Here is a 26,078-nt window from a genome sequence, read left to right on the forward strand (position 1 = left end):
AGCCGTGGGAAGAGGTTTCAAGGCCCGAAGCTTGTTGTCCGTAAGTGTAGCCCAATCGGCATGCCACAGCGATAAAATGCGCTGACAAATGACCCTGCTACAATCAGATGAAGGGACACAACAAGAAGTTGTCCGACGCTGGAGAACCGCAGCCTTGGCCGCTGCATCTGCAGCTTCGTTCCCAGGGATACCGACATGGGCACGAGCCCACATAAAGGTAACCGGAGAACCGTCGTCCCCAGCTGCTGAAGAGAGCGTTGGATCCGATGCACGAAATGGTGAACCGGATACTGATCACTGAGGCTCTGGATGGCACTCAGGGAATCAGAGCAGATGACATAAGCAGAATGTCGGTGGCGGCAGATGTAAAGAACAGCCTGGTAGAGGGCAAAGAGCTCAGCTGTGAAGACCGAACAATGACCATGGAGCCGGTATTTGAAACTGTGTGCCCCGACAATAAAAGAACGCCCGACACCGTCATTGGTCTTAGAGCCATCTGTATAAATGAAGATCGTATTAATGAACTTCGAACGAAGTTCGACAAAATAGGAGAGGTATATCGAAGCTGGGGTAACCACCTTTGGGAGCTGAGGTCAAGGTGAACGCGAATCTGAGCCTGGAGCCAATGTGGCGTTTGGCTCCGCCCACTCGAAAGGTTGCAGGGAGTGAAAAACCAAGGTGCTGAAGGAGGCAACGAAAGCGAACTCCAGGGGGTAGCAGGGCACAGACATACAACCCGTATTGACGGTCGAGAGAGTCGTCAAAAAAGGGACGATAAGACGGGTGGTCGGGCATTGACAGTAGCGATAGGCATACCGACAAAGCAGTATATCGCGCCGGTACGTGAGTGGCAATCACCAGCTTCAGCATGAAGACTCTCGACGGGACTAGTATAAAACGCTCCGATCGCAAGACGTAAGCCCCGGTGTTGTATGGAGTTGAGGCGGCGTAAGATGGATGGCCGTGCAGAGGAGTATACGAAGCTCCCATAATCCAGCTTGGAGCGGACGATCGACCGATATATGCGAAGTAGGACGGATCGATCCGCTCGCCACGACATACCACTGAGAACACGGAGGACATTTAGAGAACGGGTACAACGGGCAGCCAAATACGACATTTGGAGACCAGCTAAGTTTCCTGTCAAATGTAAGACCTAAAAATTTTGTTATGTCCACGAATGGGAGAGCAACGGTACCGAGTCGTAAGGGTGGTGGGAGAAACCCTTTGTAGCGCCAGAAGTTAATACAGCGGTCAAGAGAAGACAGCGCTCCAGGAAACATGTACGCTGCGCGCTGCAATAGATGGCAAAATCGTCCACGAAAAGGGAGCCTGATACATCAGCTGGGAGGCAATCCATTATTGGATTGATCGCGATGGCGAAGAGAGCAACGCTCAAAACTGAGCCCTGTGGCACCCCATTCTCCTGGCGAAAGGTGTCTGACAGGACAGAACCCACACGTACCCTGAACTGTCGATCCATTAAAAAGGAACGAATAAAAAGAGGGAGGCGACCGCGAAGGCCCCATGTATGCATGGTGCGGAGAATGCCCGCCCTCCAACAGGTGTCGTAAGCCTTCTCCAAATCAAAGAACACAGCTGCGGTCGGGCGCTTCCGCAAGAAGTTATTCAGAATGAAGGTCGACAAGGTAAACAGATGGTCAACAGCAGAGCGGCGCCTACGAAATCCACATTGTACATTGGTAAGTAGGCGTCGAGACTCGAGCAGGCAAACCAAACGAGAGTTAACCATTCGCTCCATCACCTTACAGACACAGCTGGTAAGCGAGATGGGTCGATAACTGAAAGGCAAGTGCTTGTCCTTCCCCAGCTTACAATTAGGGACAACAATGGACTCGCGCCAGCATGCGGGAACATGTCCCTCAATCCAGATGCGATTGTAAGTACGAAGAAGGAAACCTTTACCCGCAGGAGAAAGGTTCCTCAGCATCTGAATATGAATAGAATCAGGCCCTGGAGCGGAGGACCGTTACCGGGCAAGTGCGTCTTCGAGTTCCCGCATGGTGAATGGGGCGTTATAACTTTCACGATTCGAGGAATGGAAGTTAGGTGGCCTTGCCTCCTCTGCCTGTTTTCGGGGGAGGAAGGCAGGGTGGTAATGAGCGGAGCTCGAAACCTCTGCGAAAAGCGGCCGAAGGCATTGGAGACATCCTCAGGGGCCACAAGGACGTCATTCGCGGCCTTCAAGCCAGAAACTGGTGAGTGGACCTTAGTGCCAGATAGCCGGCGCAGGCTGCCCCAGACAACAGAAGGAGTAAAGCTGTTGAAGGTGCTTGTGAAAGCAGCCAAACTGGCTTTCTTGCTTTCTTTAATAACACGACGAGACTGCGCACGTAATCGTTTATAATTGATACAATTCGCCATCGTAGGGTGGCGTTTAAAGGTGCTTAAAGCACGTCGACGAGCACGTAAAGCGTCTCTAAATGCTGCGGTCCACCAGGGGACCGGTACGCGAAGTGGAGAAGAAGTAGTGTGAGGGACGGAATATTCAGCAGCAGTGAGAATGACTTCCGTGAGGTGTGCGACCTGAATATCACAGCTTGTTAAGGTTTGATCCTGAAAGGTCGCCCTGGAAGAGAAGAGCCCCGTCTGCTTTGGAGATGTTCCAACTAGTTGAGCACGGAGAGGCGGTATTATGCAGGTGATGGATAACATAAGGGAAGTGGTCGCTCGAATACGTATCAGAAAGTGCGTACCACTCAAACCGGCGTGCAAGTTGGGTAGTACATGTAGAAAGGTCTAAATGGGAACAGGTGTGAGTCGTGTCCGAAAGAAAAGTAGGGGCGCCAGTATTGAGGCAGACAAGATTGAGCTGGTTGAAAAGGTCTGCTAACAGGGAGCCCCTCGGGCAGGATGCTGGAGAGTCCCAAAGAGGATGGTGGGCATTCAGGTCTCCAGTCAACAAAAATGGTGCAGCTAGCTGAGCAATAATTTGCATCATGTCTGTCCTAGTAACGGCAGACGACGATGGAGTGTAAACGGTACAAATGGAAAATGTAAAAGTGGGGAAAGTAATTCGGACGGCAACTGCCTGCAGGCCGGTGTGCAATGTGATTGGATCGTAGTAAGTATCATCCCGGACCAGCAACATAACCCCTCCATGAGCCGGAATACCTGCCACAGGGGGTAGGTCAAAACGCACCGAGGCATAGTGTGCCAAGTCAATTTGATCGCATGGGCGTAGCTTCGTTTCCTGGAGAGCTTCAACGAGCGGACAGTGCAAGCGTGGCAGCAATTTTAAGTCCTCTCGGTTGGAGCGAATGCCACGAATATTCCAATGAAGAAGTGCCATCGTGAGAAGAAAAAGAGAAAGGAGCAGCAAGAAGGGGTCACCTCAAAGGCCGCTGAGGGCCTAGCTTCGAGCGAGCACTGCCGCCGCTATTAATGGGCGGAGAGTCATCGTCCATTGGTTCAATAGGTTCGTCGGCCATCTTGTTAAGATGGCCGGGAGGGGGCGCTTCCTCCGCCGGTGAACGGCCAGATGTTCGGCTACCAGCGGTGCGGCCAGGCGAAACGGATGACGGCCTGGGGCGGCAACCGCTGGGTGGCGCAGGAGAAGAAACGCGCAGTGGCGGAGAAGGAGAACTCTGCTTCCTACGAGCCTTCTTGGAAGGTCGTTTAGTGGAAGTACTGGTCGATGGCTGGGAGTTCGAGGTACGTAGGAAGTCTGCACGGGATGGTTCCTTCTTGAAGGCTCGAGCATCTGACTTCTGGGTCTTAGTCTTGGCAGAAGCTGATGAAGGTGCTTGGGTCTTAGGGGTCACGGGGGGAGGAGGAGAGGTTGATCGGGCGATCTTAGCACTGGCCGAACGGACGACCGTACTGCTGAAGGTCAGATCGCATGTCTGCGTCGCCACCTCCCATGTAGTCCGAGGAGAGGCGAGGACAGTACTGTATTTCCCCGCTGGGAGCAGCGTGGGCTTCCTACTAGCTAATAGCTTGTGAGCAGCCGAGGAGAACACTTTCCATTTGACCCGAATTTCCTGTATACAGCGTTCATCCTTGTAGATGGGACAGTCGCAGGAGGACGCTGCATGGTCACTCTGACAGTTCACGCAACGAGGAGACGGAGGTGGACAGTCACCCTCATGGGCATCCCTGCCACAAGTTACACATTTAGTCACATTAGAACAAGACTGTCGAGTGTGATTAAAACGCTGACACTGGTAGCAGCGCGCAGGTGTCGGGACATAGGGGCGAACAGAAATAACCTCGTAGCCCGATTTGATGCGGGACGGCAGCTGAACACTATCAAAGGTCAAGAAAAGTGTCCGGGTCGGTACAAGGTCATTGTTTACCTTTTTCATGACCATATGGACAGCCGCTACGCCCTGCTCAGCGAGGAAAGACTAAATCGCCTAGTCAGTCAATCCGGCGAGTGATCTAGTATTATATTCCACACCACGAGACGAATTCAAAGTGTGGCGAGCCTCCACCCGGACAAGGAACGTGTACAGGAGTGTGGCCCGAAGCAGTTTTTGTGCCTGAAAGGCACTCTCAGTATTTAACAACAAGGTACCGTTACGCATCCTGGTACAAGACTTGACAGATCCGGCTATGGCATCTACGCCCTTCTGGATAACGAAAGGGTTGACAGAGGAAAAATCCTTTCCGTCCTCAGATCGAGAAACGACGAGGAACTGTGGGGCAGGCGGTAGTACTTTGGTCTCTGGTGGTTTGGTCATGTTTCCGTTTTTGGGCAGAAGTCGAGAGAGATGGAGTGAAATCCATTGCGGAGGAATCCCCCATGATTGCCAGCGTCTCCGATGGCGCGCTCCTTCCTTGTGGAGACCCTCTCAGAGGGCACTCCCGCCTTAGGTGAATGTTTACACCTCAGGTCACACCTCCCGAGAAACAGACGGAGGGACCAATCGGCATGGTCAGAAGGTATCAGCTCAGGCAATCACCCCTCCCTGGGCCTGGCCTTTACCAGGGGGTACGTGCGTGCCTTACATGTCTACCCAGGGCGGGGAATTACGCGTTACCTCGTCACCGGCTACGAGTGCGAACGCGTGGGTCTGCCTTCAGGCACGCACAGGGAGGAAAGAAGAAGAGGAAAAAAAAGGGAGAGAAGGAGAGAAAGGACAGACTGTCTCAAACGCCGAGGCGGAGACCAGAGTGTGGACAAGAAGGCAAGGAGAAGAAGGCAAGGAGAAGAAGGCAAGGAGAAGAAGGCAAGGAGAAGAAGGCAAGGAGAAGAAGGCAAGGAGAAGAAGGCAAGGAGAAGAAGGCAAGGAGAAGAAGGCAAGGAGAAGAAGGCAAGGAGAAGGAGGCAAGGAGAAGGAGGCAAGGAGAAGGAGGCAAGGAGAAGGAGGCAAGGAGAAGGAGGCAAGGAGAAGGAGGCAAGGAGAAGAAGGCAAGGAGAAGGAGGCAAGGAGAAGAAGGCAAGGAGAAGGAGGCAAGGAGAAGAAGGCAAGGATTAGAAGGCAAGGTAAAAAGTAAGGAAGGCAGTGAGAGGGAGAAGGACCAATAAAGGAACCAAACTAAGGAAGGAAGAAACCAGAATAAGTGAAAAACTAAAATGACCACAAATATAAGTCGTGGAACCGTCCGTCTCCGGACGCAGGCGCAAACTACCCCCTTGAGGGGGAGGGACTCCTTTTAGTCCCCTCTTACGACAGGCAGGAATACCTCGGGCCTATTCTAACCCCCAGACCCGCAGGGGGAGCAGCAACAAGATGGCTGCCATGCGACTTGGCACGATTTCCAGCATTAAATGTAAACAATGATCAGGTAGCTTTTTATATAAATCCGAAAGAATAAGTTCAACAATATTTGTATTGTCTCAGCACAAAAGCAAACAAACGTAAAACCAGTATAGACACAAAAAGCTACAACTACAAGATACATATTGAGGACAAACGATCAGAACATCATTATTGCACCTCACAATTTTTCAACAAGTAAAAGTCACTTTTGTACATTGTGAGAATGTAAAAATCCTTGGGTTAACAACACTACGAAAAGGAAACATTAATCTCTGTGCTTTAAACACTTTCCATACCACTAAATATTAAGCAACTTACAATCATCCACTTCGCGACGAGCGAGAATATCGCCCATGCCTGTTCGTGGAGTAATTACAGCTAAGCAGTGCCACTGTAAACTCGCCATTCTCAATGAACTTCAGCACTGTAAATAAACGGAAGTATCCTTACCTAATTCTTTAATCGTCGTAGACTCGGCAGAACAGCGTGCATTTCGGCCAGACAAAGGCACTCTTTCTCTCAACATCAGAACGTAATACAGACTCGACTAGCCATCCGAAATCAGTGGCCTGAATGGTGAATTCTCTTTGAGACGAGCGAACTCTCTTGGTGGCACACCTTTTGACGAATCCTACTATTTGGAAGCAAAATACAATTAAAGGCTTACAGTCACACCACTAACTGTGCAAGGAGCTTACTGCAGTACTTATACCGATTAATGGAAAATTATTGTATAAAAGTTGCATAGAGTGTAGCAAAGTTAAATATAGTGATCAACTAGAAACAAGATATAATACGAAGAAACGAAGTGCCGTTTACACTTGCCCCGTTCTCATTAATAAGCGAACTTTCCCATTACGTAAGTCTGCAGGCTTTCGTGACCGTTGTCACCAAAGTTAAAATCATCTGGGTTGTTAGACCGTGTCGTGTTTCCTCTAAAATAATCGATATTTCAACCTCTCTTCTGAGATCATCTTCAGGATGTTTCGGTGTCCACTAGGACACTGTCAGAGGCCAGTGTCGCGTTCTCTTATAAAAGGGAGTTTTCCCGCGGTTTTGCTGGAGAATGGGATTATTGGTTACAATTCTTGTGGCTGCCATTGGTGGGCCATCGTCATAGGCTAATATTCCCGCACTGATGCAGCAGGAGGGGCGTTGTTTGCTAAAGACGTGTGGATACTATTGGTGACCCTTCGACATTGGACAGAAAGGCACTATTCCACGCTTACCTTTTAGAAGGGTTATTGGTTGAAATTCCTCCTGCTGCTATTGGTTGGGCATCATCATTGGCTAGATGCGAAACGGACAGAGCAAGAGAGTGGGAATGTTTACCTAAAGTATTATTGTCCACCGAGGTGACTTGCAGTGTGCTTTTTGTATTGTTCGCACGCCACGGCCGCATATTTGCTTCTTTGATTTCGGGTAGCCACGATGCCGAAAGGCTATAGCCGACCTCTCTATTGAAATTTCATGTATTCTTGGAAATTTCTACCGCTTCTCGGACCTTTCTTCAATAAATGTTGGTTTCAAAAATGTTCAAATGTGTGTCAAGTCTTATGGGGCTTAACTGCTAACATCATCAGTCCCTAAGTTTACACACTACTTAACCTAAATTATCCTAAGGACAAATACATCCATGCCCGAGGGAGGACTCGAACCTCCGCCGGGACAAATGTTGGTTTCCTTAACCAGCACAGGTATGTTATTAAAATCGATCTCAGAGCCACAGTTCTCATGATGTTTCGCTACTGCTGGTTTTACACTATGTTTTAGCCGCGTGTTTCTTAATGCGTTCTTTAACGATTCTTCCCGTTTCGCCTATATACATTTTGCCGCAGCCGCCCGCACTTGATAGACGCCTGCATTGTGGATAAGTGCGTCCATTTTCCGTCGGAGTAAATCTTTTGTTTTGTTTTGACTAAAGAAAGATATTAGGACACCATGTTTCCTTAGAATTCTGACTACGAGGTTAGTGACCCCATTATAACAAAGAAATACGAAGCAGACTAACAACCCAGAAAGTTTTAACTTCAGTTTCCAAACGTAATTTATTAGTACACTTTTCAGCGTTCGCAAGTGAAGAAATTCCTGTGAAAGCATTGTTTTCATAATATAAGCAGTGTTTATCAAATAAGTGTGTTAGAACGTTTGCTAGACAGTTTTCCATCATTGTAAGAGCTTAGAGCTGCAGCGACAGAGGACTTGAGATTTTAAGCAAGACACTAGAAAAGAGCCTACTGTTGGAAGTCGCACAGGATCACTTACTTTCCCGTACCCTCCTAGTGTCAGTCTCAACACTGTGTGTTACCAGTGTATAGTGAAAAAACTGATTTCACTGCCGGAGAGAGTGAGGACTGGGGATAGATAGAATGAGACATGCGAATGTCACTAGTCTGGAGAACTGGACAACGAACTATTTCGCCAATTACTAACAACTCCTCTGAATGATTTCACTAATTTACTATGCCACCATAGCCTCTCCGTAAATAGTGCACCGACGAGCAAAGGTAGTAAAACCTGGAAAATGCTAGACTTGTTAAGCTACGGAGACAGACTGATAGGAGTAGATGAGAATATCAGTTTAGTAATGAGACATAGCTACGCTATGAACGATGCAACACAAAACTTAAATTTTCAAATGGTTCAAATGGCTCTGAGCACTATGGGACTTAACTTCTAAGGTCATCAGTCCCCTAGAACTTAGAACTACTTAAACCTAACTAACCTAAGGACATCACACACATCCATGCCAGAGGAAGGATTCGAACCTGCGACCGTAGCGGCCGCGCGGTTCCAGACTGTAGCGCCTTTAACCGCTTGGCCACCACGGCCGGCCACTTAAATTTTGTAAAGCCATTCTAGAGATAGGAAGCACGAGCGAAGTAGTGTGTGTTTGGTACATGCAGCAAGATTCGTCTTAGTTTGCTATACGCAGTGCCACCCATGAGTTAACTCTGGTCCCCCATACCCTCGACACTTCACTGGAGCAGGAATTCCAACCACCGTTGTGGCCATCTTCCAATTGTCTGCAGTTCACGAGGCTTTTCAACCATCAATACACATGGACAAGGACTATTTAAAACATTCAGGATACCAGTTTGATGAGTATAGGGTGCAATAACTAATAGAATCTGTTCCAGGAAAAGCACATCATTGGAATCTGGAGCTATGTTGAATGCTTTTATAACCAGTTTACATTGAAAGACTGGGTCATCAAATCCTGACCATACTTACAAAATTTTTGCCACTTTTGTTGATATGGGTTCAAGAACTGATTCTAGCAATTCTAATTTCAGTTTAAATGGAAATTACACCAATACAACCTTTTTCTAATTTTAATTTCAAAATTAATGCTACTAGTGGTCAAATCGGGGCTACGAACTGTAAAAGTGATGCACCTACTTCTAATTTTAGGGACTTAAATCGACATGAATGAAAATGTAAAGCTAAAAACACAGCGCCAAAATCAGAATTACTCGTTCTAAACTGTAGGTTTAAGGACGAATTAATAGAAGTGAGAAACATTGGTGAGTTATTAATAGCTGATCTTGAAAGAAAGATAACAGGGTAAATTGAATGGATCGCCAAGTGCTTCGAGGTACATTTACCACTGAAACATCAGGTACATACAAGCAGGAAACAGTGGTGTCGAATTTTAGCGTGGAAAACTGCATGGCTCAGTGTAGGATAATATCGTGAAAGAAAAATAAGTATAGATTCACCAGGCTAATAATATTTTCACCCATGTAGGCATCGCAGAATGTAATATAGCAGATTTGTGGAGTGAAATAGACATTAGTGTACGCTTACGTGAGATCTACATGTTTAGTTTGTACAAAATGTGTCCAATGCTGCAAGTTTGGTGAACTCCTGGTTGTTTCTAATTTTTTTACCCTTTTGAGGCAGCGCACCTCTGTGACTTTTGGAATGTGTTGGAGTATGTATTACCCCAGCGGTAGTCAGACCGCAATAAAATCTGAATTAATTGCAGTCAGTTGGCAGGAAACGTGCTATGATGGCATGCAAAAGTGATACTGTAATGTAATTTGATTGTATGTACTACAGAGGTTTCAAATAAGTACGAACCCTGTAACAAAATTATAAATATTTTTACCCAAAGGTATATCGATGATAAACCATCTAGGAAATATATCGGGGTAGTAGAGAGCTGGGACATTTTGTGAAATTTATGATTTTAATTCATGAAGAGAAATTGATTATTCTTTCCCTCTCTGTCTGAGCATCTCTTGATATGTACTCTCGGTTACCTTTTTCCACAACTTTGACTGCATAAAAGCGTTTGGCTTTACATAAACAAAGAACAGTCAGAGTAACTTTTTGCATCCACCTGCCCAGACTGCTCTGGTTGCCACAGACATTCTGGTTGGTTGGTTCATGCGATTTGAATGGAAAAAAAGCTACAAAAGTTAGTTTAAAAAAAAAAAATTGTATTAAGTACAGAAATATCAAAGAATTATGCTAATAAAACCCTGAGACTTTTTATGACCATTTCAGATAATAAATGATAATTTAAATAAACATAGGCCGGCCGGAGTGGCCGAGCGGTTATAGGCGCTACAGTCTGGAACCGCGCGACCGCTCCGGTCGCAGGTTCAAATCTTGCTTCGGGCATGGATGTGTGTGATGTCCTTAGGTTAGTTAGGTTTAAGTAGTTCTAAGTTGTAGGGGACTGATGACCACAGCAGTTAAGTCCTATAGTGCTCAGAGCCATTTGAACCATTTTTTGAAATAAACATATAAGAAATTGTTCTGTATTAACTTACTCGCTTTCGTGTGGCTTCTCACAATTGATACGTGTAGAAACGTCATTTGTCCTTGGATATACATGTAAAAACGTCATTTGTCCTTGGATATACCATTTGTGAACTCACCTGTAACATTCTGTAGACTGGGTCCATTTTTCCTTACATTTGCTGTTAACATTAAACCTCTGTTACCTCAGCATTGAAGAGAAGCCTGTTTCGCTCATGATCAAGATTTCGTGACTTTGAAAATTACGCCTTCCGAAAAATTATGTGAAATTATTGAAAAAAAGTAGCAAATTTGTTCGCTTGAAGCTAGACGCTCCAACTAAGCTCATCCCCTCTGGTTTAGGAAAGAGTTTGAAATCTTTTAAAGAAATCTACGAACTTGTCATCTCCAACGTACCCACAGTCCAACCTTGATATGTCCCCTCTGATTGAATTAGCCACACAAAGAGACGCCATAAGGCAAAACGACAAAAGTGATGGCAAGCCTATCTAACCACCGTGAATAACAGCTTGGGCCATTTTCTAACAATATTTTTTCAAATTTTGGTAAGCAGTTTGATAATTAGCTGCGACTTTAGGAATTGAGAGTCCTCCCTTTCTTACCTTCTTCACTGCTATAACAATTACATCTGAAGCAGTTCTCCACTGTTTCTCTTTTTATGATTGCTCAACGACTTTACCTGAAACAAGGTAAAATACTACTTAAAAAACCTGACGGGGCAGCCTGCCATTAACGATCGCCATCCCATAATTTTTTGTGACAACCAGCGCCGAACAGGTACATGCGACGACAACAGAAGTGGGAAAACAGACATTGAACTTAACCTGTACATTGTTACAGAATAACATTGTGCAACTTTTACACAATAATAGAAAATAAATTGAATATAGGTTTCATCGGTGACAGAGCGTATAATGAGAATCGATTATATCAATGAAGGAATACTTACAGCTGCAAAAACACAAAACGCACTAAAAAAAAGTAAACTGTTACCAAGAATTGGAAACCGAATACACTCTACTAAGAACATTGCGATCGTACTGCCGTTTGAGTTTAGTCAGCTAGGAAGCAGCAGCGACTGAGAAATGAGACTTGTAACAACCAGTCGGTGTAACATTCTGCTCCTGTGAGCTCCACAAAGACGTATCCAATGGCTGAAACTTCACAACTTCACATTTGTAGCTAGCTTAGAATGACAGAAAAAAATAAATTACATATTGTTGTCCATCACTCAGCACTTATCACACAGCACCTATGAGGTGTGGCTAGAAAAAAAAAACGGACTAGTACTGGTGAAACAATAAAACGACTGCAATAAGGCTGAAAGTCGCGTGGCCTGTCACGTGACTCTCGCTTTGCCTACTGCTTGAGTTTCATCTGCCTCCTGCACTCAGTCTGCCCGTGGCGTCTGTTTTAAGTAGTTGACGTTTGGTCTGTGCGTCGGAAAATGTTTAGTGTACAGAAAGAACACTGTGTTAACATCAAATTTTGTTTCAAATTAGGAAAATCTGCAAGTGAAACGTTTGTAATGTTACAACAAGTGTACAGCGATGATTTTTTATTGCGAACACAAGTGTTTGAGTGGTTTAAACGATTTAAAGGTGGCCGCGAAGACACCAGTGATGACACTCGCACTGGCAGACCATTGTCAGCAAAAACTGATGCAAACATTGAAAAAATCGCTAAACTTGTTCGACAAGATCGCTGCTCTGCTCTGATTGTTAAACGGCGATCTTGTCGAACAAGTTTAGCGATTTTTTCAATGTTTGCATCAGTTTTTGCTGACAATGGTCTGCCAGTGCGAGTGTCATCACTGGTGTCTTCGCGGCCATCTTTAAATCGTTTAAACCACTCAAACACTTGTGTTCGCGATAAACAATCATCGCCGTACACTTGTTGTAACATTACAAACGTTTCACTTGCAGATTTTCCTAGTTTGAAACAAAATTTGATGTTAACACGCTGTTCTTTCTGTACACTCAACATTTTCCGACGCACAGACAAAACGTCAACTACTTAAAACAGACGCCACGGGCAGACTGAGTGCAGGAGGCAGATGAAACTCGAGCAGTAGGCGGAGCGAGAGTCACGTGACAGGCCACGCGACTTTCAGCCTTATTGCATTCGTTTTATTGTTTCACCAGTACTAGTCCGGTTTTTTTCTAGCCGCACCTCGTATGCCCTGTTGTTGGAGTAACTTTAATCACCCTCATCTACCATGAGATGCCACCTGCCGGCTCTGTGGGATTGTCACAAACTCTGGGAGATTCGTCAATCCCTCTTTTCAGCATAATTTTTGTGTCTGATTGTTCGACTGCCTTGTAAACTTGTTCATACCTGGACCTGGAAAAATTCTATACGTTTCTCGGAACCAGCACTTCCACTGCAATCCACAGTGTTCAACATACAATCAAGTGGAAAAATGTCCAGCCTCTGTATCATGTACTTGACTCTTGTTTACTGAATGTGTCTGCTTTCGCCCTCATATAGTGGTTCTGAATATTCGGCCTTTCAGCAGATACTGGTTGAAATGGCTCTCAGCACTATGGGACTTAACATCTGAGGTCATCAGTCCCCTAGAACGTAGAGCTACTTACACCTAACTAACCTAAGGACATCACACGCATCCATGCTCGAGGAAGGATTCGAACCTGCGACCGTAGCGGTTGCAGACTGAAGCGCTTAGCAGACACTGTCTTTACGTCCAACAGCTATAGTTATCAGACGTGTGTGACAGTTACAGTGATACATATTATTTTGTGGAGTACGGCTGAAGACTTTCCCGTCTTCAGTTGTGAATTATGTGATGTAATAAAGTTAATGGTTTTATCTTAATCTAAGAAGACCTCTTTTGATGCGTGTGCGTCGCGGAGATGTGTGAGTGCTGACGGAAAGATTTCACGTCGCGTTTTTCACTAATTCACTTCGTCGACGGTCGTTCGTCATAGCATCTAGGTACCATGTCTCCGGCGGCTATTATAAAGTTACAATTTAGAAAAATATAGTGTAAAATGTGTTGAATTTCAGTGATGGAATCTATTCTCGTTTTAACAATGTTCTAGTCAACGTGTATGTTTTTAAATGAAACGACAAGTTCACTGTTACCAGTCACCGTTTTATTTATTTCCACGACGCGTTTCGAAGGTTTAAACCTCCATCATCGGTTGGATGATGGAGGTTTAAACCTTCGAAACGCGTCGTGGAAATAAATAAAACGGTGACTGGTAACAGTGAACTTGTTGTTTCATTTAATGTCAGTACAGTCACGGTAAAGCCTAACCTAAAATGTTCGCATTTAAAGTGTATGTTTTTATGTCACTTACAGCTTTTTATTACATGGCACTGTCTTAAAATCTGTGATGTGAAACTGACTAAGTTACTTGTGTTGTGAAGGTGACAAATAACGAGTATAACGAATTGTATATTCCAAATGTGTCTGTGTGGAAGATTAATCAGTTACGTCCAAAAGCAGGAAGCAATGTCTCTGGTTATCCAACAGATCGTCGAAATACCACATCACTATTTACCAATTTTGGGAGGCAGAGTAATCTATTAACTGAAAGTGAATGAAAGATACATTACTCCAGCACAATGTACAGAATTATCCAGACGACCTGAATTACGTTCCGGCACATAATGTAGCCGTTTTACAGGTCCTGTTATCTCTTTGCAGTACAGTCGTTTACCATGCAAAACAAATATCATTAGAGACCTGTAGAGAATACCGTTGTTTATGGCATTCAGTCCAGATGTGAATCAAGGACACGACAATGCAAATACCAGGAAAGTAGTGTCAGTGTCGTCGTAACTGCCGTCAGCTACACGTCTGCTGTGCAGCGAGCTACGTTAATTTAAGTATTAACTGTATTTTTCCTAGTTGTCACTTCTTCTTCCGTCTGTTTCTGCTTTTAGGAAGCTTTAATTGTCGAGTGCTAGAAATAGTGTTCCATAGATTTCGTGGATGTTTTGAACACAGTCACCCACTGTCCCTGCTATCGAGACATCTTCGCGGGTACCGGGCGCGGTTGGGCCACCCTCTCCCTAAGGGGAGTGGTAGGTTCAGCGGCGTTTCGGCGCACGAGGCGGAGGGTGAATGTGGAGGCTGGCCGTGTGGCGTCGCCCACTCTGCCTGTGAGTGGACACGTAGCCGCTCCTTCAGCAAGGTCCGAGCAGGCACACGGGGGGAGGGGTTTACTAGTTATTGGGAGCTCCAACATTAGGCAGGTGATGGAGCCCCTTAGGGAAACAGCGGAAGAATGCCAGTGTTCACTCTGTCTTCTTGCCGGGGGTCTCATCCGAGATGTGGAGGAGGCCCTGCCGGCGACGATAGAGAGCACTGGGTGCACCCGACTACAAGTTGTTGCTCATGTCGGCACCAATGACTCCTGCCGCCTGGGTTCAGACGTCATCCTCAGTTCGTACAGCCGGTTGGCGGAATTGGTGAAGGCGGAAAGCCTAACTCGCGGGGTGGAATCTGAGCTAACTATTTGTAGTATCGTCCCCAGAACCGATCGCGGTCCTCTGGTTTGGAGCCGAGTAGAAGGCTTAAACCAGAGGCTCAGACGATTCTGCGGAGATCTGGGGCGCAAATTTCTCGACCCCCGCTATCGGGTGAAGAAATGTAGAGTCCCCCTGAATAGATCAGGCGTGCACTACACGCCGGAAGCGGCTACAAGGGTAGCGGAGTGCGTGTGGAGTGTATATGTGGGTTTTTTAGGTTAGAGAATTCCCTCCCTGGGCCCGGCAATACGCCTCCTGTGACGCGGAAAGCTAGGAGTAGGCAAAATGCAACAGGAAATAATAATATTAATGTGCTAATAGTAAACTGCAGGAGCGTCTATAGAAAGGTCCCAGAACTGCCCTCATTAATAAACGGCACAATGCCCATCTAGTACTAGGGACACAAACTTGGCTGAAACCAGACGTAAACAGTAATGAAATCCTAAACTCAGATTGGAACGTATACCGCAAAGACAGGCTGGACAGTGAAGGGGGAGGCGTGTTTATAGCGATAGGAAATGCAATAGTATCGAAGGAAATTGACGGAGATCCGAAATGTGAAATAATTTGGGTGAAGGACACGATTAAAGCAGGCTCAGACATGGTAATTGGATGTCTCTATAGGCCCCCTGGCTCAGCAACTGTTGTGGCTGAGCACCTTAAGGATAATTGGGAAAATGTTTCGAGTAGATTTCCCCACCATGTTATAGTTCTGGGTTGAGATTTTAATTTGCCGGATATAGACTGGGAGACTCAAACGTTCATAACGGGTGGCAAGGACAAATAATCCAGTGAAATTTTTTTAAGTGCTTTATCTGAAAACTACCTTGAGCAGTTAAACAGAGAACCGACCCGTGGCGATAACATATTAGACCTTCAGGTGACAAACAGACATGAACTATTTGAAACAGTTTACGCAGAACAGGGAATCAGCGATCATAAATCGGTTACTGCATCGATGATTTTAGCCGTAAATAGAAATATTAAAAAAGGTAGGAAAATTTTTCTGTTTAGAAAAAGTGACAAAAAGCAGATTACAGAGTACCTGACGGCTCAACACAAAAGTTTTGTCTGAAGTACAGATAGTATTGAGGATCAGTGGACAAAGTTCAAAACCATCGTACAATATACGTTAGATGAGTATGTGCCAAGCAAGATCGTAAGAGATTGAAAAGAGCCACCGTGGTACAACAACCGAGTTAGAAAACTGCTGCGGAAGCAAAGGGAACTTCACAGGAAACATAAACATAGCCAAAGCCTTGCAGACAAACAAAAATTACGCGAAGCGAAATGTAGTGTGAGGAGGGCTATGCGGGACGCGTTCAATGAATTCGAAAGTAAAGTTCTATGTACTGACTTGGCCAAAAATGCTAAGGAATTTTGGTCTTACGTCAAAGCGGTAGGTGGATCAAAACAAAATGTCCAGACACTCTGTGACCAAAATGGTACTGAAACAGAGGGTAACAGACTAAAGGCCGAAATACTAAATGTCTTTTTCCTAAGCTGTTTCACAGAGGAAGACTGCACTGTAGTTCCTTCTCTAGATGGTTGCACAGATGACAAAATGGTAGATATCGAAATAGATGACAGGGGAAAGAGAAACAATTAAAATCGCTCAAAAGAGGAAATGCCGCGGGACCTGATGGGATACCAGTTCGATTTTACACAGAGTACGCGAAGGAATTTGCCCTCCTTCTAGCAGCGGTGTACCGTAGCGTAGCGTTCCAAAGGATTGGAAAAGGGCACAGGTCATCCCCGTTTTCAAGAAGGGTGCAGAACTATACACCTATATCTCTAACGTCGATCAGTTGTAGAATTTTGGAACACGTATTATGTTCGAGTATAATGACTTTTCTGGAGACTAGAAATCTACTCTGTAGGAATCAGCTTGGGTTTCGAAAAAGACGGTCGTGTGAAACCCAGCTCACGCTATTCGTCCACGAGACTCAGAGGGCCATAGACACGGGTTCACAGGTAGATGCCGTGTTTCTTGACTTCCGCAAGGCGTTCGAAACGGTTCCCCACATTCGTTTAATGAACGAAGTAAGAGCATATGGACTATCAGACGAATTGTGTGATTGGATCTGAGAGTTCCTAGATAACAGAACGCAGCATGTCATTCTCAATGGAGAGAAGTCTTCCGAAGTAAGAGAGATTTCAGGTATGCCGCAGGGGAGTGTCATAGGACCGTTGCTATTCACAATATACATAAATGACCTTGTGGATGACATCGGAAGTTCACTGAGTCTTTTTGCAGATGATGCTGTGCTGTATCGAGAGGTTGTAACAATGGAAAATTGTACTGAAATGCAGGAGGATCTGCAGTAAATTGACGCATGGTGCAGGGAATGGCAATTGAATCACAGTGTAGACAAGTGTAATGTGCTGCGAATACATAGAAAGATAGATCCCTTATCATTTAGCTACAAAGTAGCAGGTCAGCAGCTGGAAGCAGTTAATTCAAAAAATTATCTGGGAGTACGCATTAGGAGTGATTTAAAATGGAATGATCATATAAAGTTGATCGTCGGTAAAGCAGATGCCAGACTGAGTTTCATTGGTAGAATCCTACGGAAATGCAATCCGAAAACAAAGGAAGTAGGTTACAGTACGCTTGTTCGCCCACTGCTTGAATACTGCTCAGCAGTGTGGGATCCGTACCAGATTGGGTTGATAGAAGGGATAGAGAAGATACAACGGAGAGCAGCGCGCTTCGTTACATGATCATTTAGTAATCGCGAAAGCGTTACGGAGATGACAGATAAACTCCAGTGGAAGACTCTGCAAGAGAGACGCTCAGTAGCTCAGTACGGGCTTTTGTTAAAGTTTCGAGAACATACCTTCACTGAAGAGTCAAGCAGTATATTGCTCCCTCCTACGTATATCTCGCGAAGAGACCATGAGGATAAAATCAGATAGATCAGAGCCCACACAGAAGCATACCAACAATCCTCCTTTCCACGAACAATACGAGACTGGAATAGAAGGGAGAACCGATAAAGGTACTCAAGGTACCCTCCGCCACACACCGTCAGGTGGCTTGCGGAGTATGGATGTAGATGTAGAAAGGTGTCATCATAGATGAGACAGCCCTCAACTGTTATAAACCCGACTTGTATTACAATAAGTGACTTTCAAAGGCATTACCACACTGATTAGAATCTGAGATACTTATGTGACGTAAACCATAGTCTTTGGGCAAATTTAAATTTGGATAAACTATCTGTTGAAGTAACCAATTAAAAATGCGATTAATTGCGGCAAGTGCTCTATGGAAACCTCAATATTAGCAGCGTATCATCAGTAATTTCAATGTACTCATAAGTCATGAACAGTTAGTTATACTAGTGTTTGAACCTTAATTGAAATAACTAACTCTTTTGATCTGGGTACGGTTTCGAATTCAGCACTTATATCCATTGCTCACTAGACAAATCCTTCGTGCTTTAACGAGATTTCGAGGAAACAATCGTCATTGCTATCTAAGCACAATGAGACGTAAAACACCGAAGACTTCACAAGTATCAATTAGGGCAACTGAACTTTAAGATAAATGACAAAAAATTTATACTAAACTAGGAATCCTATCAAGACATTTATTTCCCAGCATACCGACCACGAAAAGTTTAAAGTGAAAAAGTGTATATGTGTTTAAAACTGATATGCCATTATGTAAAGTTTTGTAGCTGAGATAGCGAAAAGAGGAAAAAATTTTTTATGCGTGATGAGTGTCCGAACCCAGCACCTAAGGCCCATGTTTTCTACCCAAGAACAGACGTTAAGTATGATGTGTGTAGTTGAGCATATTTTTGTGACGAACTGGAATTCGATCGTAGATACATGCTATTCACGAATACCTAGAGGAGCTTTCAGATGTGCGAAAACAACGACATGTTCGAACTCTATCGTTTCAAGAGGGTCAAATACCGCAATAGAGAACATTCGAATTCGAATCCCAGCATTTAAGGCTTTTCTGTCATTTTTAGAAGCATTTGCTGAAAAACAGATAAATTATTCAGTTCTTTACACATCTAGAGAAAATTTTCAGATTTATATCGGACATCTCTAATTATTCGTTGATTATATTACAAATAAAGTAACTGATAAGAACGTTATTTGATAACAGAAATAGTATTGCATTACTTCATTTACTTGCACTTAGCGACGACGCTTGTAAAACGCTAAATCTGCCGGCAGGTAGCAACTGAGAAGCTAGACGAATGGCAGAAAACATTGTCTACCGATAGCTGTGACGGTCATTGTATCTAAAATGACTTGGTTGACGTCACGTATTTCAGGCAGTACAAGGAATCAAATAATGAAGACTCACCCCTCTTTTCGTTGCAATGGACCAAAATCTTAGACTTCTACGTGATCCGTGTTAATATTATCAGGAAAATAGTTTAAATTTAGTGCCACATCAACAACGTAGAGAAATACTGCACAGTTGCAAACCTCGCATCCAATTCAGCGACATTGCAGTTTTTCGCCAATGAGAAATTCAAATGCTGCGGAACACCAGTTTCAGTAATATGATGTAGTGAATATTATTCGGGGGTGTTGTTTCTCGCCGATAAATACGTAAATTTGTTACTGAGCTCCATAACTACACTGAATCTAATTTCTTGCGGGAACAATGCAAACGGATTGCAAAATGTAATCGTGCTGTGGCTTCCTATTCTATATATGCCCGACTTCCAGCCAATATTGTACCAACTGAAATTAAATCACATGACCCGACAGGTTTTATTACGTTGTTTCTTTCTTTCTCTTCCTCTCTCTTTTTCTTCAATCACCCGGTCAGCTTTTCTCTCTCAGTCATAACCAGCGAAATGCGACAAAATGCGGCCAGTAATCGATGGACGAACTGCCTTTTAGTATGTTAAAATTTGTTTTCATGTTCGCTGTTGGTGAAGTAATTTAGTCTGCCCTGAAACCATCTTAATGAAGTACAACGTTTATAATTTTTTTCAAATAACGAATATTTATTGTCCAGGTTGTAAGGAATATAAAAACAGAGTTCGGCACAGTATGGGCCACGGAAATTTCTTCGTCTTAATCCCACTGAATAATTATTTCGCCCAAGGGGTATCGCTAGTTGTGTTCCACTAACTGGGAAATCATTAGCTGGAACCATTTATAACACTTAAGGGCACAATACTGCCAGAACTAGAATACTATTATCAACAGTAGGATGTGTTCATTCTCAAACTCAAGCTTACGAGTATTTATATCATGTAAACTAGTGGCGACTATTTGTCATTGCCTTCTTCCAATGATTGTTGGAGGCTGTGTGCTCAAATATGTAGAAAGCTACGACTACTGGGAACACTAGAGTTACTTTCTCCTCCTAAAGTAATTCTACAATCACAAGTTTTCTCCACGCTTCCATTCGTGTGTGGTGCTGTTACCAACTTTTATAGTGTGATACGTTGGGAAGCACGTTCTATTCGAAACGTACTATTTCCTTAGCAACATTATGTATGTCAGTAAATTTTACCTCTATTCTCTGAGGCACTGTCTTTATTACTTGGTATGACGTTTAGAGACAAAATACATTCCTTAATTTTCTCAAAGCATGTAGCCGACAGTGGATTGGACTTCCGTGTAGAAGGTAGTTGAGCCGTGGGGTCATATTTTGCATTGCCTGGGTCTGGCGCCACTGGTTCGAGTTTCCTATCGGTTTACTATTTGTTCAGTAAGCATCTTTGGTTGAAGTCCGCCTGGGAGGAAGTGCTGCTGCTGTGGTGGGTCTGCAGGTGGGAAGTTAGTTGGTCTGACACAGCGGAGTTGCACGGTTAGAGCTGAGTTGTTTTGTGACATCGGGTTCCTATGTGAGAGCTGAGTTGGGCCCTTTGAGCCAAGTTGGTCTGCGAAAGCCGTATCCGTCCGGCACAGGAAATTGGCTGTTGGACGAGTGCAGTGTGAGGCGTGTCGGTCAGTTGGTGGGGTATGCCTTCATCGCGTCCAGCAGATAGTGCGGCTGTGGACAGGGGCAACTTCGTGGCCGTCCGATCGTTGGTTAGTGACACTGTAATTCATCGACGTGTATGGACTGCCGCTTCAAGTTACTCGCAGCCTGGTTAGTCTCCCGGGACCGACCTGCCGGATGCGCTATCCGACTGATTGTTTAAAACTTAATATCTCAAGGCACCTCTTGCATCCCTGCAGTTCCGACACCTTACACAAGATGAGTATTAAGTGTTGCTTCGTTTGACTACGAAAAGAGTAACCTTGTAGTCTTATTTCTCCAAACTGTGGCCTTAAGATTTTAATCGCAAAATTCACCTTAACCTTACGGAGATGGTCCTTTTTTTGTTATTATTAAAATCATGTTATATCTCTCCAAATTGTGGGCTTAAGGTTTAAACTGCAAATTTCACCTGAACTTTTGGGTAACTGGCCATTTTAATATTATTATTAAATTGCAACTTACCAATAAATTGTTATTTGCGTGAAATACCAGTTGATTTGTGGACCGATCCTTCCCGTCTTCCTTGACTACCCGATGGTCCTGTTCACAACTGGTAGTAGAACGTGCCTACGTTCTTTTACCAGTGCGGGAGTGTTTTTGGTTATGGTTTCATGTAATTTGATCTTGTGTTTACTGGTAGTCTGGTTTGAATTTTTTTAACTATTGTTTTATTACTGCTTGTGTTTTTTTTAGCAACGGTGTCGCGCCAGGGAACCAACAGGAGATGACCCGGTATAGACCTCCTAAAAAGGGACCAACTTAAGGGGCTCCGGTAAGGCTCAAAATCATGAAAAGTTCAATTTTTACTTTTTTGCGTTTTCTGAATCTGCCGACTATTACCTTTTAATAGATATATAATTTATTCAATTCCGAAGATTACAACTATTTTTAAATATTTTTTGAAATATGTTCTACATGGGCGTGACCCACTGTGGCGCTGTTAAACTGCTGTCAAATGGTGTTATTATTAACGTCCGTGTTCATCAGGTACATTTTAGTGATGTGAGATAAAGTATGTGTTGTGGCTAACCTATTTTCAGAGACTTAGCAGCACCTGAACTGTTGAAAAAGTGTATTCACGGAAAAACTCAAAACCCCAATGAAAGTGTAAATAGTGTTATATGGTCGAGAATCCCCAAGACTGTATTTGTTGGAATAGAAACACTTCACTTTGGTGTGTATGATGCTGTTGCGACTTTCAATGATGGCAAAATTGTAAGGTGCAAGGTATTTAGAAATATGGGAATGAAGATAGGTTCTAACATGGTACGAGCGATGCTTGCTTTAGACAAGGGACGCCTTCGGGCTGCAGACAGGGCTGTAAAGAGTTTAGAAATACAAGCAAGAGTAAACAGGAGGAGGAACAAGAGGAAGCTGGAGGAGGAGTTTGCAGAGGATGAAGATAATCCATCCTATGGACCTGGAATGCACTAAAAAGTTAATCAAATCTTTGTCGCTCGATTCCCAAAACTTTTATTTTCTCATACTAATTACACGTTTTCTAAGGATCTTCCAAACATATTTGTTTCAAACTTTCAGTAAATGTTACACAGTACCTTCTGCATAATTTAACACAGCCTTTTTCCAAAAAACTGTATATTTTTGAATATATAAATAAAAAATTGCAAAAAAATGTTGTGAATTTTCATTACAAATAAAAAAAAATATCTTTAATAACTGAACTAAAATTTTGTAAAATCCCTGTGTTAAGTTGTAACCTATACTCCAATAAATAATCTGTAAAAAGTTCAACTTCCTACCTCAAATACTTTGTGAGGAAAGATGTAATTTATAAGCGTTATTTTAACATTGCAAGTATAGGGCGTTCCGGAGCCCGTTAAATAGGAACTGAATATACGCAGTGAAGACGCTCAAGGAAGTGTGCCCGAATTGGCAGGCAGGCTGCGAGCAGCGTTAACGACGCCGCTGACGAGGCAGGACGGGCTCTGGACACTGTCTCCACAGCGTAGAAAGAACTCAGAGAGAACGCTGCCTTTCTGCAGGAGGGTCAGCCCACCGGGATGCTGGTCGGGCGAATCGGAGCCCAGTATGTGCATTTAGGGAATAGGTTGGAAGATCTTAAGTTATTACAACTTAATTCAGAAGAACCTCACGCCTCGTTTGTTGTACTGAGGTGTTAATACACTTGCAGGACCATGCTGCGTCGTTGGGATTAGATAGTGAGGGAGAGGCCGTTAGTTTAGAGAGTGTCTCGGGCGGTCAAGTAGTAGACCGCGAAATAGGTACTTGTGGCGCCAGTAATTGATTGAGCTAAGTTTTGCCCGGTTTCGTAATCCGGGCATGTGTTCATTTAATAATGTTAATAGACTGTCTTAGAAACCTTGCCCGACATTCAGCAGTTATTGTGGTTGCTAGTGGTTGCAAGTGATGTAATATTCCTGGCCTACTCTGTGCAGCCCCCAAAGATCAACTCGCGTTACATAACTTGTAGGGACATGAAACGTATTGACCTTGACGCTCTAACAGCCGATTGCTCAGAAATCTCATGGCATCAAATAACCAGAGAACCTACATTCGGTGGCAAATTCAATGAACTTTGTGACGAACTCACTGCCCTCTATGACAAACATGCACCTGTACGCGCAATCCGTGTACGAAAATCTCCTGCTCAATGGCTGACAAGTGAATCACGCCAAATTATGAATAATAGGGATGCTGCCCACAGGCGTTTGAAGGCAGATCCGAAACCCGAGAGTTTTGAAGAATATAGAAAGCAGCGGAAGAGAGTAAAACAATGCATTCGCAATGCCAAAATCAGGCAGGCTCGCTCCCTTGTGTGAAGCGGTCTGATGCCCACGACTCTGTGGAAGAATCTCCGTAGCTTGGGGGTCGGAAAAGCAAAATCGGAAAATGCTTTTCAGGTCTCAGCTAACGAATGAAATTAACTCTTCTCTGCACCTCTGCATATCCATACGTCTCATAATTACCGTCCACAAGAATCCCCTAACTTGATAACTAACCACGATACCTTCCATCTAAAACACGTAACGATAAACGCTACAAGAAAAGCAATAATGAGAATCCCTTCTGATGCTATAGGCAATGATTGTATCACTATAACCATGATTAAGGATGTTATCGATATCTTAGTACCTGTCTTAATTGACATATTTAATTTTTCTCTCGTGAAAGGAACATACCCCACTGCATGGAAAAGAAGCATAATCCGACCCATCCCTAACATCGAAAATCCGCAGCTGCCCAGTGAGTACCTACCAATTAGCATAGTGCCTCCTGTTCCCAAAGCACTTGAATATAATGTTGGAAAAAACTGTTGCCGTTAATAAAGTTTGTTGCCTTGTTTTCTTTTCTGGCCCTGCAAATGGCCACAACGAAATTCAGTAACGAATCCTTAAGCGGGGCACTGCATTTTAAGCCATCTTACAGCCTCTGTTCAGAAACTAGCAGGAGAAAACCGTAAATACACTCCTGGAAATTGAAATAAGAACACCGTGAATTCATTGTCCCAGGAAGGGGAAACTTTATTGACACATTCCTGGGGTCAGATACATCACATGATCACACTGACAGAACCACAGGCACATAGACACAGGCAACAGAGCATGCACAATGTCGGCACTAGTACAGTGTATATCCACCTTTCGCAGCAATGCAGGCTGCTATTCTCCCATGGAGACGATCGTAGAGATGCTGGATGTAGTCCTGTGGAACGGCTTGCCATGCCATTTCCACCTGGCGCCTCAGTTGGACCAGCGTTCGTGCTGGACGTGCAGACCGCGTGAGACGACGCTTCATCCAGTCCCAAACATGCTCAATGGGGGACAGATCCGGAGATCTTGTTGGCCAGGGTAGTTGACTTACACCTTCTAGAGCACGTTGGGTGGCACGGGATACATGCGGACGTGCATTGTCCTGTTGGAACAGCAAGTACCCTTGCCGGTCTAGGAATGGTAGAACGATGGGTTCGATGACGGTTTGGATGTACCGTGCACTATTCAGTGTCCTCTCGACGATCACCAGTGGTGTACGGCCAGTGTAGGAGATCGCTCCCCACACCATGACGCCGGGTGTTGGCCCTGTGTGCCTCGGTCGTATGCAGTCCTGATTGTGGCGCTCACCTGCACGGCGCCAAACACGCATACGGCCATCATTGGCACCAAGGCAGAAGCGACTCTCATCGTTGAAGACGACACGTCTCCATTCGTCCCTCCATTCACGCCTGTCGCGACACCACTGGAGGCGGGCTGCACGATGTTGGGGCGTGAGCGGAAGACGGCCTAACGGTGTGCGGGACCGTAGCCCAGCTTGATGGAGACGGTTGCGAATGGTCCTCGCCGATACCCCAGGAGCAACAGTGTCCCTAATTTGCTGGGAAGTGGCGGTGCGGTCCCCTACGGCACTGCGTAGGATCCTACGGTCTTGGCGTGCATCCGTGCGTCGCTGCGGTCCGGTCCCAGGTCGACGGGCACGTGCACCTTCCGCCGACCACTGGCGACAACATCGATGTACTGTGGAGACCTCACGCCCCACGTGTTGAGCAATTCGGCGGTACGTCCACCCGGCCTCCCGCATGCCCACTACACGCCCTCGCTCAAATTCCGTCAACTGCACATACGGTTCACGTCCATGCTGTCGCGGCATGCTACCAGTGTTAAAGACTGCGATGGAGCTCCGTATGCCACGGCAAACTGGCTGACACTGACGGCGGCGGTGCACAAATGCTGCGCAGCTAGCGCCATTCGACGGCCAACACCGCGGTTCCTGGTGTGTCCGCTGTGCCGTGCGTGTGATCATTGCATGTACAGCCCTCTCGCAGTGTCCGGAGCAAGTATGGTGGGGCTGACACACCGGTGTCAATGTGTTCTTTTTTCCATTTCCAGGAGTGTATCTTTCTGAAACTGAGCTACAAGTCAAGCACTCAAAAGGTTTGAAGGGATCATTGATGACAGTGATTTGGATTTTGTTCGCGTGGAATCATCATTCGAGATAAATGTCATGGAAGCAATGAACAAGCTAAGTGTGTGGCAAATCTGGATGTACACTCCTGGAAAATCTTTAGAACTTCTTTTCTATTAAAATTGTTGTGGAGTATGTATTGCTTCTCTATACATGCGCGCATG

Source organism: Schistocerca cancellata, unplaced genomic scaffold (genome assembly GCF_023864275.1).
Source record: "Schistocerca cancellata isolate TAMUIC-IGC-003103 unplaced genomic scaffold, iqSchCanc2.1 HiC_scaffold_1106, whole genome shotgun sequence".
In the NCBI taxonomy this organism is placed as follows: Eukaryota; Metazoa; Arthropoda; class Insecta; order Orthoptera; family Acrididae; genus Schistocerca; species Schistocerca cancellata.